Source organism: Felis catus, chromosome B2 (assembly GCF_018350175.1).
Source record: "Felis catus isolate Fca126 chromosome B2, F.catus_Fca126_mat1.0, whole genome shotgun sequence".
NCBI lineage: Eukaryota > Metazoa > Chordata > Mammalia > Carnivora > Felidae > Felis > Felis catus.
In genome coordinates, this window is record NC_058372.1 from 34,957,970 (window position 1) to 34,970,979 (window position 13,010).

Here is a 13,010-nt window from a genome sequence, read left to right on the forward strand (position 1 = left end):
TTTCGAAATTAAAGTTATTGACCCTGACAATGCAATTTTGCTATACAACTATCCAGCAACCATTTGCAACCTATTGGAATGAGAATCAAAACAGTTTCCTCATATTCCTTCCACTTCAATTCTAATCCTAATCTTTAGCCCCAAATTAGTTTCCAGAGACTTTTGTAACAAAAAAAGTTGAGTCAGAATTTAAGAAATCATGCTATTAACGTATATGGTTTTCAACAATTTTAAAATAAATCAGTTTGCATAATCAATATAACTTTATAACTTTTAAAAACACAAAAGCCACTAGAAATGAGGACAATAGGGGCACCTTGGTGACTCGGTTGAGCATCGGACTCTTGGTTTCTGGAGGGGTCGTGATCCCAAGGTGGTGGGGCTCTACACTGAACATGGAGCCTGCTTGGGATTCTCTCTCCTCCTCTGGCCCTCTCCCCTGCTCTCTCTCCCTCTAAAAAAAAATAAAAAATAAAAAATAAAAATAAAAATAAATAAAAATAAATAAATAAAGCCAAGACAATAAGGATTGATGCTATTTCTTTATGTTTTCAGCACCCGTTTTATAGAACACGGACCATACATTGCTTTTCGGGTGTTGAAATATTTTACTAGCACAACCAGTTTTCCAATAATCTGCTTCTGTTGATTTAATGTTTATTTATTTTTGAGAGAGACAAGAGTGTAAACGGGGGAGGGCAGAGAGAGAGAGGGAGCCACAGAATCTGAAGCAGGCTCCAGGCTCCCCCCTCCCCCCACCCTTCCTTTGGCCAGAACGTATATCCAGGATAGTTTTTAAGCAAAACGTGTTTAAGGACCTCCGTTACTCTTGCTACGTACCCCCTTCCCCCAAACGCTTGGAGAGATCGGGGCTCCACAATTCTCTTTAAGTATTGCTGTCCTGGGGCTTTGCGAAGATAATTTAACAACCCAGGTAACTAGTAACTTTCCGTTTTATACCTTTAATAATTGAGAGGGGGCATCCGCAGCTCAGAAATCGAATCCACCCCAGCTGCGCTGGAGTGAGAGCGTCCTCCCACGGACGGGGGGGGCGTGTCGGGAAGAAAGAGGACACCTCTCCGCGGCCGCCCCGGCTGCGGGCCGGGAGCCCGGCCTTCCCGGCGTGCCCCGCGCGCCGTGGGGACTCTTAATGTGAAGCGCCGGGTGACTCAGCCGCGTGGCCGCGCCGGCCAGGGCGGGGGGCGCGCGCCGCTGCGGCACGGCCGGTCCCCGCGGCGGCTCCTCGCGGCGCGGTGTGCGCGCGCCTCCCGGGCGGGTTCGGGCCCCGAGCGCGAGAGCGCGGCGGGAGCGTCAGGTAAGTGGCGGCGCGGGCACCCGGTAGGGCGAGTGTGGCGGCGGGCAGGGCCCGGACTCTGCCTTTGTGGCGGGGGGAGGGGGGCATCTCCTCGGGCGGACGCCCGCCGAGTCGGACCCCAATTGAAAGGCCGCGGGGGACTGAAATCCCCGCGACGAAAAATGTCCGCAAGTGGGTTTCGGGCGCCGGTTTTCGTGCCGAGGATAAAGTCTTACAGTCCGCGGAAGGGGGTGGCACCTTCTCAGGAAATCGCGAGCGCAGCCGTGGGGACAGCTGAAGTGTAACTTGACTGTTTTCTGCAGGCCTGCGGTGCTTTCGTCCCGCCGGCAGAGAAATGACGATAAAGCCCCGAGTGTTTACTGATAACGCGTCTGCAGACGCGTTTTTGTTGGTTGGTGGGTTGGTTTCTGGCAGTGAGTCGAACTCTTTACAAATTAGGTAGTTAGTTGGTCGCGCTTCTTGTCAAACTCTGCCTGAAGCGGAGAGTGCGTTTTGCTCGCACTCCACCCCTGCTTCGGAGTCTTCTCTGCCGCTGGCTTTTCGTTAGTAGCTCTGAGTGCAGAAGCGCCGGGCAGAGCATCTGGGTGATCTTTTCTTTCAAGTGAAACCATGCTCTTTATAGCAGTGACCAGGTTTACAAGCCTCGTTCTGCACTACCAACAGACCTCTTCGATTTTGGACTGTGCGATTCTTAATTGAAAAATTCCTGCGTTGAACCGGTTTGTTTTTAAACACGAAGCCAGTGAACAAACAAAATGGGATAAACAAGGCCGTGGAGGAACTGGTTAACCAGTTCGTGAAAGTGCATTTTCCAGGTCCTTACATTGTGCCCCCGTTAGCTGTTGAGCAACTAGCTGCAGCTGCGTTAGTTAACCTGCGAAACGGAGGGGTTTTTTTTTAATGGTCCCCCAAAACAAAGTGGTGTAGTGGAACGTAAAGAATCCGGAGTCCAAAGAACCTCACCCCAATTCTGGGGCAATAGTTCACTAGTGTAAGTTTGCTCATAAAAATGCCAGTACCACTCCCAGAATTTGGGTTCTAGAGATCTGTGATGGGTCCCTGAAACTGCACTTTAAGCAGGCACCCCCTTCCTTGGTCTGTTATACCAGCTTTAAGAACCACCACCTTGGGGCTGCGCTGAGAATTTTTAGAACTGCCCAACTCCCTTACCCCTTTGTTGATTTACTCTCCCTTCCCCTCCCACCAGTCCTAAGCCAAGAAGCCGGCTTCTCCAGAGGGAAACTTAAGAAAAGGTAGTGCTTTCTTGGACTCTGACACCAGGGTAGGAAATGACTTCCATACATATTCTGATGCTGCCTTGGTGGGTTAGAGATAGCCAGCGCCTATTAATCTGTGCTTTCTCCTTCTGGGGGCGGCTTCGAGTATCATCAGAATTTAAGCAACACCATTAGGCCACATCTTCTCATCCCAGTCTGACCATTAGAACCAGGGCAGCCAGTGCCATGTAATTCCTGTGGCCTTGAGTCCTCAGAGTTCATGGTACCTAGCAGTACTGGTAGCATTTATGAGGGCTTTCAGGTCAGCTGACCTCTAATTCAGTCATCAGATACCCAGGTAATGCCTGTTTTGTGCAAAGCCCTGGAGGAGGCCACTTGAGCAACAACATTGCAAAGATGGCACACCGTTGCATTGCTCCCTGGAGACGAAAATGCGGACTGAGTAACCTGTGCTGCTGAAAGCTTCTTCTGTTTCTTAGATCCTCCTGAGATAGATACGAAGGGGTGAGGTTAGAGTTAGGTGGTTTGACATTTTTCTGGTTTGGTGTCTTTTTTTTGGTCTCCTTTCATTAATCTCTTTCTGTTGGCTTACAGAATGTCAGTGTCTTTCCTTCTGTAGCCCTGGGCTTCCTGATTACCGTGCCTTCCCTCTGCCCCTGAATCTGACCATGCCTGTCCCTACTTGGCTAACTGGAGTAAAAAGTTTAGGGAAGTTGTTGGAATGCTGGATGACCTCTTGCGGGAAGACCCAGAATCATGGAAATCAGAGGCTTTGAGATCTAAGGAAACCTGTTAGAAACTTACATAGTGGAGTCCTCTCATCTTTCAGGTAAAGAATCTGAGCGATGAGGTGGCAGAGGAAAGGACTCCCGGCTCCTAGCTGAGTGTTCTTCCACTAAATCATCTCAAGACAAATGCTTCAAAAATGGAAAAGGTTGAGAGAAATTCAGTTATAAGTAGATGAAGAAAACGGAAAGACTTCCACATGACTACAAAAGTAGTGTTTTCTGGAAAAATGGAGATTGAGAATGTGATCTAAACATACAAATCATGAAGAGTGGGAGTACTAAAATAAGGACTCTGAAGCTGGAAATAAGTAGTAAAAGTTCAAATAAAAGCAAAAAGTTACCTTGTACTCCCCAAAGACATTACAAACTTAGTATTTTTTTTTTTCAACGTTTATTTATTTTTGGGACAGAGAGAGACAGAGCATGAACGGGGGAGGGGCAGAGGGAGAGGGAGACACAGCATCAGAAACAGGCTCCAGGCTCTGAGCCATCAGCCCAGAGCCTGACGCGGGGCTCGAACTCACGGACCGCGAGATCATGACCTGGCTGAAGTCGGATGCTTAACCGACTGCGCCACCCAGGCGCCCCAAAACTTAGTATTTTTTTTAAAAATTCAGTTAAGCTTAAGATATTGCTGAATTTTTATTAAATAGTAGATGTTTGAGCAATGTTCAGAATGTTTTGAAGTTGTCACATAACTATACTGTTGTCCTTATTAAAGTTACTAAGTATTCTGTGGGAGACAGAATATAAAACTGATATAATCTGGTTAAATATATTTTCATGAGGGAAGTGAGGTTATTGGGGTAGTATATGCATTTCTGGAAGGTAGAAGGAAAGAGGTATGTATGCAAAAAGAGAACCTTTTGATATTTTTGCTTGCAGTCCCCAAGTTAAATATTGTTGGATTGTCCTTGTATATTCATGAAAGAATTAGAAGAGTCAGTGCTTAATAATTAGACATTATTATGTGCCAGACACTGTACTAAATGCTTTTACATCCGTTCTTGTATTATCTCCATTTTATAGTCAAGGAATCTAAGATACAAACAGCTTAAGTTTGCCCAGAGCCTGTTCAGACTTAAATCTGCCTGCCTCCAAAGGCATTAAGATTTATGCTCACTTCATTGGGTAGTTGTTAAGAATGTGGTAATTGAAGCCAGGCTTTCCTGGGTTCAAATCCTGGCGCCTTTATTTACTAACTTGTATAAAATACTCCTCAGTTTCTATGTCCCTGAAATAGAGATTGTCATAGGTACCTACCTCAGAGGGTTATTAGGGATGAATTAATTTATGTAAAGAGCTTAGAACTGTGCCTGACACATAGTAAATTCTCAGGAAATGAATGTTGGCTTTGGTTTTGTTTTGTTTTTTTTCAAAGTTTTTTATTTATTTTTGGGACAGAGAGAGACAGAACATGAATGGGGGAGGGGCAGAGAGAGAGGGAGACACAGAATCGGAAACAGGCTCCAGGCTCCGAGCCATCAGCCCAGAGCCTGACGCGGGGCTCGAACTCACGGACTGCGAGATCGTGACCTGGCTGAAGTCGGACGCTTAACCGACTGCGCCACCCAGGCACCCCTGGTTTTGTTTTTTTTTTTAATTTTATTTCAAGGTATTCTTTAGATTCAGATTGTGCTTTCTACTCAGGCTTTATGATAAGTATAGATGTAAACTTTATCTCTGTTCTTACTAAAACCGGGGGAACCTTGCTAAAATTTTAGAAAATACTGGGTACAAATAGTGCAAAGATCTGTGACTGGGACCAGAGGGTTTGGTTTCTATTTGTTTCATAGAGAAGGTTGTAAGGATCAGATGAGGTAACAAATACAAATAAAATTTAAATTGTATATGCTATGCAAATGAGAAATACTGTTATTAAAATTAGAGAGCAAAGTTGGAGTATATTATTGAGATTATTAAAACTTCCTTAAAACAGGTAGTTTAACTTCCTTAAAACAGGTAGTGATCTATAGCTCTATATGAAGATCACAGTCTGTACCATAAAATCACCTAACATTCCTTCCATGTGTTTGTTCTAAATCTCTTTTTTGGTGGTAGAGCATGAAATAGAATTTTTGCAGTTGTTTCTGTATATAAGTTTGCTAGGACTACCTAAAAAGTACCACAGACTAACTTAACCAACAGAAATTTTTTTCCTACAATTCTGGAGGCTGGAAGTCTGAGATCAAGATGTCTGCAGGATTGGTTTCTTCTGAGGCCTCCCTCCCTCCTTGGCTTATAAATGGTTGCTTCTTACTGTGTCTCCTGTGGGCTTCCCTCTGTGTGTGTCTCTTCATGTCCTCTTCTTAAAAGTCATACTGAACTAATGACTTCACCCTAATGACTTCATTACCTCTTTAAAATCTTACTTTCCAAACACTCACATTCTGAGGATTTAGGAGTTGGGACTTCAACAACAGAATTTTGAGGGGAACACATTTTTTAGCTCATAACAGTCTGTTTAGAGAATTATATGCCAGGTAATCACAGTGCTCCATTGCCCTCATTGTTGAGCACCCAGTGCCCCGGGGCTGAAGCAACATCCTTTATCCTGTGCCTGCCTACCTAGCCTACCTCCCACCCGTTACTTAGAACCATGCTTGCAGTTGAGTACCCTAAGAAACACATGCCTCTGCATGAAATCATTGCATTTGGATTTAAAGCAAACTATTGTCATCCTGTCAAATAATCTGCTTAAGAAACTATTCCACATATTTTAACCTAATAAATTCCTTATTTTGTTTCGTAAGCATATTTGTTCTTTCATCTAAATTGAAAAATTTCAAAATCTCTTATGTAGTAATATTTTCTTTCTCTTAAACTGTCTTAAGCTTTAAAAAAAAAAAAGTTCTGGGGCGCCTGGGTGGCTCAGTCGGTTAAGCGTCCGACTTCAACTCAGGTCATGATCTCGTGGTCCGTGAGTTCGAGCCCTGCATTGGGCTCTGGGCTGATGGCTCAGAGCCTGGAGCCTGCTTCCGATTCTGTGTCTCCCTCTCTCTCTGCCCCTCCCCCATTCATGCTCTGTCTCAAAAATAAACAAATGTTAAAAAAAACGTTTTCTTGAAGAGTTCCCTGTTTTTACAGAGAATGTTTTCCTTTTTTCCCATTTTAAAAGTAATAACACTTATCTTAGAGACTCAGGAGTATTCAATAAAATACAATTTAAAAACACATATGATGAGCCTACAATTAAGGGAGAATAATTAATATGTTCAGTCTTTTTTCCATGAATATATTTATTCTAACCTGCCTTTTTTAAACCTAATAAATCATACTGTTTACTGCTGTTTTAGTTATTAATTTAAAACATTTCTTATTAGTCTTTAATGTGGTAAATTATATTTTTATATTAATTTTAGAATGTTAAGCCAACCTTATAATGTATTATCCCTTTTTATGTATCTGGATTTGATTTTTTTTAATAATGTTTAGGATTTTTGTGCTTATGTTTATAAGAGAAAATAACCTCAGAAAATGAATTGGAAAATATTCTTCCTTTTTCTATTCTCAGGAAGAGTTTGTAGAAGATTAATGTAGTTTCTTCCTTAAAGATGTGGAAGAATTTGCTAGTCAGGCCATTTGGTCCTAGAGTTTTCTTTATGGAAAGGTTCTAGTTATGGATTATGGTTCTCTGTGTGTATACGTGACAATAATATATGTCATCTATATATAAATACATATATATGTTAAGATAGTTATCATGGAGTTGGCCTATAGGATTGTGGCCGTCAGGAAGGGCAGGTTGGAATTGTGAACTGTTGAGGCTGCAATCCACAGTTGAATTTCTTCTTTCTCAGAGAACCTTAGTTCTGCTCTTACAGCCTTTCAATTGACTGGATCAGGCCCACTCAGATTATCTAGGATAATCTTCCTTAATTGAAGTGATTATAGACTTTAATCACATCTGCCACATACTTTCACAGTAATACCTAGATTAGTGTCTCATTGACCTAGGACTGTAGGCTAAGCAAGTTTACTGACCATCACAGCTTCTCTCCGGTCTAGTCTTGGCTCCCTTACTAGTTGTTTGATGCCTTCAAGCAGTTGTTTTTTCTGCTTTACCCATTTTTCTGAAGGGTGTATTATTCCAGGGGATAGGACTAAAACTAAGCATGGAAGACATGGTGGGTGTGGGGAGGAAAGCAGACTTTGGCTCAACCCAAGAAGAAGAAAAATGTTTCCCCAAGGATTGCTTTCCAGCTTTTGAGTGAGCAAACCAAGAGACTTTTTATTTTTGGATATTTTTAGTTAGGTTACACTGAACTGGTAGAAGTGTTTTTTAGTCCTAGGTGATTGGGATCCAGATTTTTTGAGATTCATGATTGGTAAAATTATGGGGGAAGAGATTGGAAGCCCATTTAAAAAGAAATCTGGCCATCATTTTCTGTCACCATTCTTTCATAAAAGAAAAAGCATTTAATATCAAAAAAGAATTACAGGTGTAACTTAGGTACAAAGGATAGTCCTTCTCAAGAAAACATAACACTAACATATACTGTAATCCTTCACATTTCGATATTTTTGAAATCCTGATGTATATTAAAATCACATATGTATCTAATATGCTAGTGTTTCTTTTTCCTAAAAAGCTATTAGCAGATTGATGATGTCTCGGTCAGTGTCAAGTGTCTTTGAACTGGAGTAATTTGTGTGTGTGTGTGTGTGTGTGTGTGTGTGCGCGCGTGTGCGCGCCACACTGTTATAATTTCTGCTAAGTATTCAGTGAAAACTTTGACACTAATTGGTACTGGGCCTTGAACCATCTTCTCACACAATGATTTTGGATTGTCTCCAGAGTTTTCAACATGATCTATAGCTACAGTACTGATCCATGGGTCTGTCCCCAAGACCTTCATATACACACTTTCTTGCCATACACGCACTTAGCTTTTTCCTGTAAAATGGCCTACTCTGTTGACTAATACATCTTTAAATTTTGTAATTGCACTGGCTTGTACTGTTCTTTTCAAGACCTTATTGCTAATAGCATATTGCTTTGATATTTCCTGGAAGTTTGTATAAGTAATCTTTAACAGCTTGTGTATCTCTTCCTTTATAGGATTTTAGGTTTTTAGCAAGCAGAAGAGTGTCCTGGACATTAGGGAACTCACCCCAGAGATTCTATAATATGTTGACTGGCTTTTTCTTAGGAGTCATAGACTTTGCCTGATCTGTTATGTGCCATGGATTGCTCTTAGCATAAAGGTGTCACTAGCATGACCATAACTCGTTGAATCCAATCAAAAGATGGAAACACCATGTGTAGAAATGACAGAATTTCATTTATCCAGTTTTTAGGTAATATAGAAGTCCTCTCCTAGCAACTATTTAAACAGAAAAGGTGCTAGATATGCCCATTATTGGCACAGAAAGGTTGTATGCCCAAGCCGTAGATCTTGGGCTTGGAATTATATTTCTAAACCTATACAGTTTACGTAGAAATCATGAAGTAAATCAGCCCTATAAGGAGAGGTAACATAACATGATGGTAACAGTAGACTGTGAAGCCAGAAGCCTGGGTTTGAAGCCTGGCTCCACTGTTTATTAGCTGTGTGACTGTGAGAACTTTCCTTAGCCTCTTTCTTCCTCAGTTTCCTCACCTATAAAATGAGGGTAATAATGGCACCTACTTCATAAAGTTCTGTGACTATTAAATAACATTTATAAAGGACTTAGAACCATATGTGATACGAGATATGTGTGAATAAAGTTTATGGCCATCTGTACTTAAGATGTAGGGCTTGTAGTAATTTGACATATTGAACAACCTCAGCTGATTAATTTGTGATCCTAATGTAAAATGTGTTCTTGAGTCATTAGGTTTTAGATTCAATTATTAATTTAAGGATGTAAGAAAACTTTGCTGTTTGAAAAGAGTGTTGAAATATTTAAGAACTTCTTGAGATACACTAGAATTCATCAGTTTCAGTTTTTAGATTTACCAGTTTTTTCATTACTTGAAGATTTGCTTGGTAAGCAAAGTGCTAGAACAAAAAAAGAAAATACGTTAAGATTGTAGATATAGTTTGAAATCTTTGATGGAAACACAAAACTTAGGATAGTGGTTATAGGGGATTCAACTGTATTGTCATATTTTGTATTCTAAACTGGGTGGTAAGTATAGATTTTTTATTATATCGTTTAAATCTTTTTGTTTCCAGTATAGTAGTTTTTTTAACTTGATAAATTTGTAACAGAAAGTAAGGGCAGTCTTAGTTACAAGTTGAACACAAGGCCTTAAGTCTTAATTTAAATCCAAGTAACTATAATACAGCCTCTTTGTGCATAAAACCTGTTCTTGGACGTAAGGTATATTGACAAAAAGGTACTGAGGACAGTAAATTGGGGGTGTCAAGTAGAAAAGACAGGAAAATCTGTCCGAGCAATTATGATCTTGTGACTACTGTCGTGCTTTTATCTGCCTGCCTGTTAGCCTGGCCTCAGCAGTTCATAGGGGAGAAGGAAAGAAAAGGGAAGGAATCAGCTCCAGCCTTTCCACGGGATTGGCGTGTCCTCTTCTCTCCTGCATCTCTTCTCTCATTGTGGCCTTCTTCCAAGATAGAAGAAGCGAGGAACAGAAGTGGTTCTGCCAATAGACGTCTTTGAATTTTATGTCTTCTCCAACTTGTGCGGTTTTTGCCTTAAATTCTATTTTGTAAGCTATTAATACAGCTTCACCAGCTCTCTTTTGGGTATGTCTCTCTTTCCATCCTTTGCCCATTTTTCTGTTGGGTTAGTTTCATGCATTTTTATAACCCCTCATTGAATATTGTGATAACTCTGTGTAGTATGTTGCAAATACAATTTTTCAAATCAATTTTTTATAGGATCTCTTGCCATACAAAAGTTTTTAGTTTTTTGTTTTGGGGAGGGGGTTTGTAATCACGTGTCTTTCTCTTCGTTTTTAGCTTTTGAGTTTTTGGTCCTGATTATAAAGGCCTCTCTACCCCAAGATTGTAAGTCTCCTAGAATATTCTTCAAAAAGAATATTGTTGTGCTTCAGTCTCTCGTCCATGAAATGAAAGATTATACTAAATCATTTGTTCCCAAACATAGCTAGTCTACAGGATCACCTGAGGAGCTTGTTAAAAATTCATTCTCAGATCCTACCCTAGACTTACTGAATCACAATCTCTGGGGAATGGGGCCCAAGAATATGTTTTTAACAGTTTCTTCTATGTAACTCTGATTATCAGTTAGACCTGAGAACCACTGGACAATATAATCACTTAGGTCTCTTATTCCAAAAATGCCACTTTTCTGTATTGTATAACTCTCGTGTTTTGATTTTTCTCAACTAGATTGTAAGCTCTTTGTATGAAGGGAGGACTATGTCTGAAGTACTACCCTTCTTGACAATAACCTATTGAGATCCTGTTATTTCACACTTAGACAATTCCAATAGCCTCTTCTTTTAACTATTCCAGTCCATCTGTGGCTGTATTTATCTTGAAGCATTTATCTTCAAACATATTGAACATGAGCCTTCCATAAGTAAAAACTTTGGCTACAAGACAAAATTCTATTTTACTTTATAATTCAAGGCCCCCATAAGTTGGCTCCATCTTGTTTTTCAACATCCCCAGGGCCAGTATGTATAGTCATCTAAGTTGTGCATTGTATAGCTTCTTAGATGATGGTATACATGGGGTTCCCTGGAGTTGTATGATATGATGGTGAACCTGATTTCCCCACCCTTTCACATTAACCCTTCACTCTAGCCTGATTAGTCTCCCACCCACCCCATTTTATGTAGTAACAAAGCCTTGTTCACTTTTACTTTCCTGCCTGTTCTGTGCCATCTGCACTATCTGGCCTGCCCTTTCCTCTTTTCTCTACCAAAGTTCTACGTATTACCATGTGCAGAGTGGAGTGTTACATAGTAATAAAAAGAATGAGGATGGTTTCTAATCACTCCTTTGGAGTGAATTCCAGGATATGTTGTTAAGTAAAAATAGCAAAGGACAGGATTGGATATGTTGTTCCATCTTTTGTATAAGAAAAAGACACATTTTATCCTAATTTCTTCAAAGAGAAACATGAAGGATAAACAGAAATTAATAAAACTGGTTATCTGTAGGGAATAGATGGGGAAAGATTGGAGGGAAAAGGGAAGGGAAAAACACTTCTCTCAGCATTCCTTTCTTGTAACACTGTAACTTAAACCATGTAAATGTTTTACATAGTAAGTGTAGAGAGAAATAAACCTAACCTATAGGACATACAGAGAAAAAATAACTTGAACATATCATACTGATAATACATCAGGCAAGAATCATCAGTAGATCGCCAAAAGGACAAAAAGAACTGCCCCCCCCCAGTAGACTTAAAACTTAGTATGTTTATTGTGAGTAATGATATTGATACTATAATTTTGAAACTAGTTTATGAACCAAGATTTTCATTGTAAGGGAAAAGATGCTAATATAAAAAAAAACTATAGTGTTGAATTTGAGTTGAAAGTATCAGTGTAAATTCTTGCTTGTTTAAAAAAAACAAAAAAGTCCCCAGCTTTATCTACTGAAATGGCCTAGAAGCAGTGACAACCCAGTAGCTGTGAGGACAGTTAGTGCTCAGATCCTGATTTATAAATGCCATTGCCCACTAAAAGGAACAAAGGCTCCTGGCAAAGTGGCTGATTCCAGGTCTGGGGCAGAGATGGTGAAAGGTGCGCTTGGAGAAATCTTATGCCAGAAGTAGCCTCAAAAGCAAATAGAATTGTGTTAAAATGACAGACAATGGCTTGAAGAGAACCCCACTAGCCATATTTGGGACAGTTTAAACCAAAAATTGGGGACAATTTTTAAAAAATCATGATAATGGATTATTATAATATACTAGATTAAAACAAATCTTTGAGTTCATAATGATACTTAAAAGGGAGAAATAAAGGAAAAGTGTAGAAATAGTTGTACTTCATGGAAGGCTGCTATACAGTAGATGTAGGAGGAACAACACAGTTAGCCCTCATTTTGTAGTCCCAAATATAATAACTGACTCAGGCAAGAATCATCAGTAGATTGCCAAAACCACTGGGTGAAAGGTTATTGGGAGATAGAGTATTACATCTCTCTTTACAGCGGGGAGAGGTCTATAGTCACCATTTAACCAAGTGGCCAAGCTTTTCCCCTATAGTAGGGTATGGTGGCATTATGTCTCTAATGTGATGGCATTTGGAAGGATACAGCTGCCATCTATGTAGTATTCTTGTTTAGACACATAGGAGAAAATTTTTTACTTGTGTGGGAACAGTGAGATCCAGGATGTTGGAGCTGACCTAGTCTCTTTTAAAATGTAAGTTTCATTTTAAAAAAAGATGGGAGGGAGGGACTATACGAGATTAAAAAATTTGGAACAACTGGGGGCACATGGGTGGCTCAGTTGGTTAAGCTTCTGAGCAGCTCAGGTCATGATCTCACAGTCCATGGGTTTGAGCCCTGTGTTGGGCTCTGTGCTGACAGCTCAGAGCCTGGGGCCTGCTTGGGATTCTCCCTCCCCCTCCCCCTCCCCCCCTCCCCCCTCCCCCCCTCCCCCTCCCCCTCCCCCCTCCCTCCCCCTCTCTCCCTCTCCCCCCCCCACTCGTACTCTGTCTCTCTCTCTCTCTCTCTCAAAAATAAAACATTTTAAAAAAATGCAAGAAACAAGCCTTAATTATGGATCCCCAGA

At 40.7% G+C, this 13,010-nt stretch overlaps 1 protein-coding gene across 1 annotated transcript in view; it reads left to right on the top strand.

The window, feature by feature from the left end:
* Window positions 1-1,176: 1,176 nt before the first annotated feature.
* Window positions 1,177-13,010, top strand: part of KCTD20 (potassium channel tetramerization domain containing 20) — a 37,936-nt gene continuing 26,102 nt past the window's right edge. The window contains exon 1 of the mRNA XM_023253923.2: window positions 1,177-1,315. The gene's annotated coding sequence lies outside the window, so the exon portion shown is untranslated. The remainder of the gene's footprint in view (window positions 1,316-13,010) is intronic.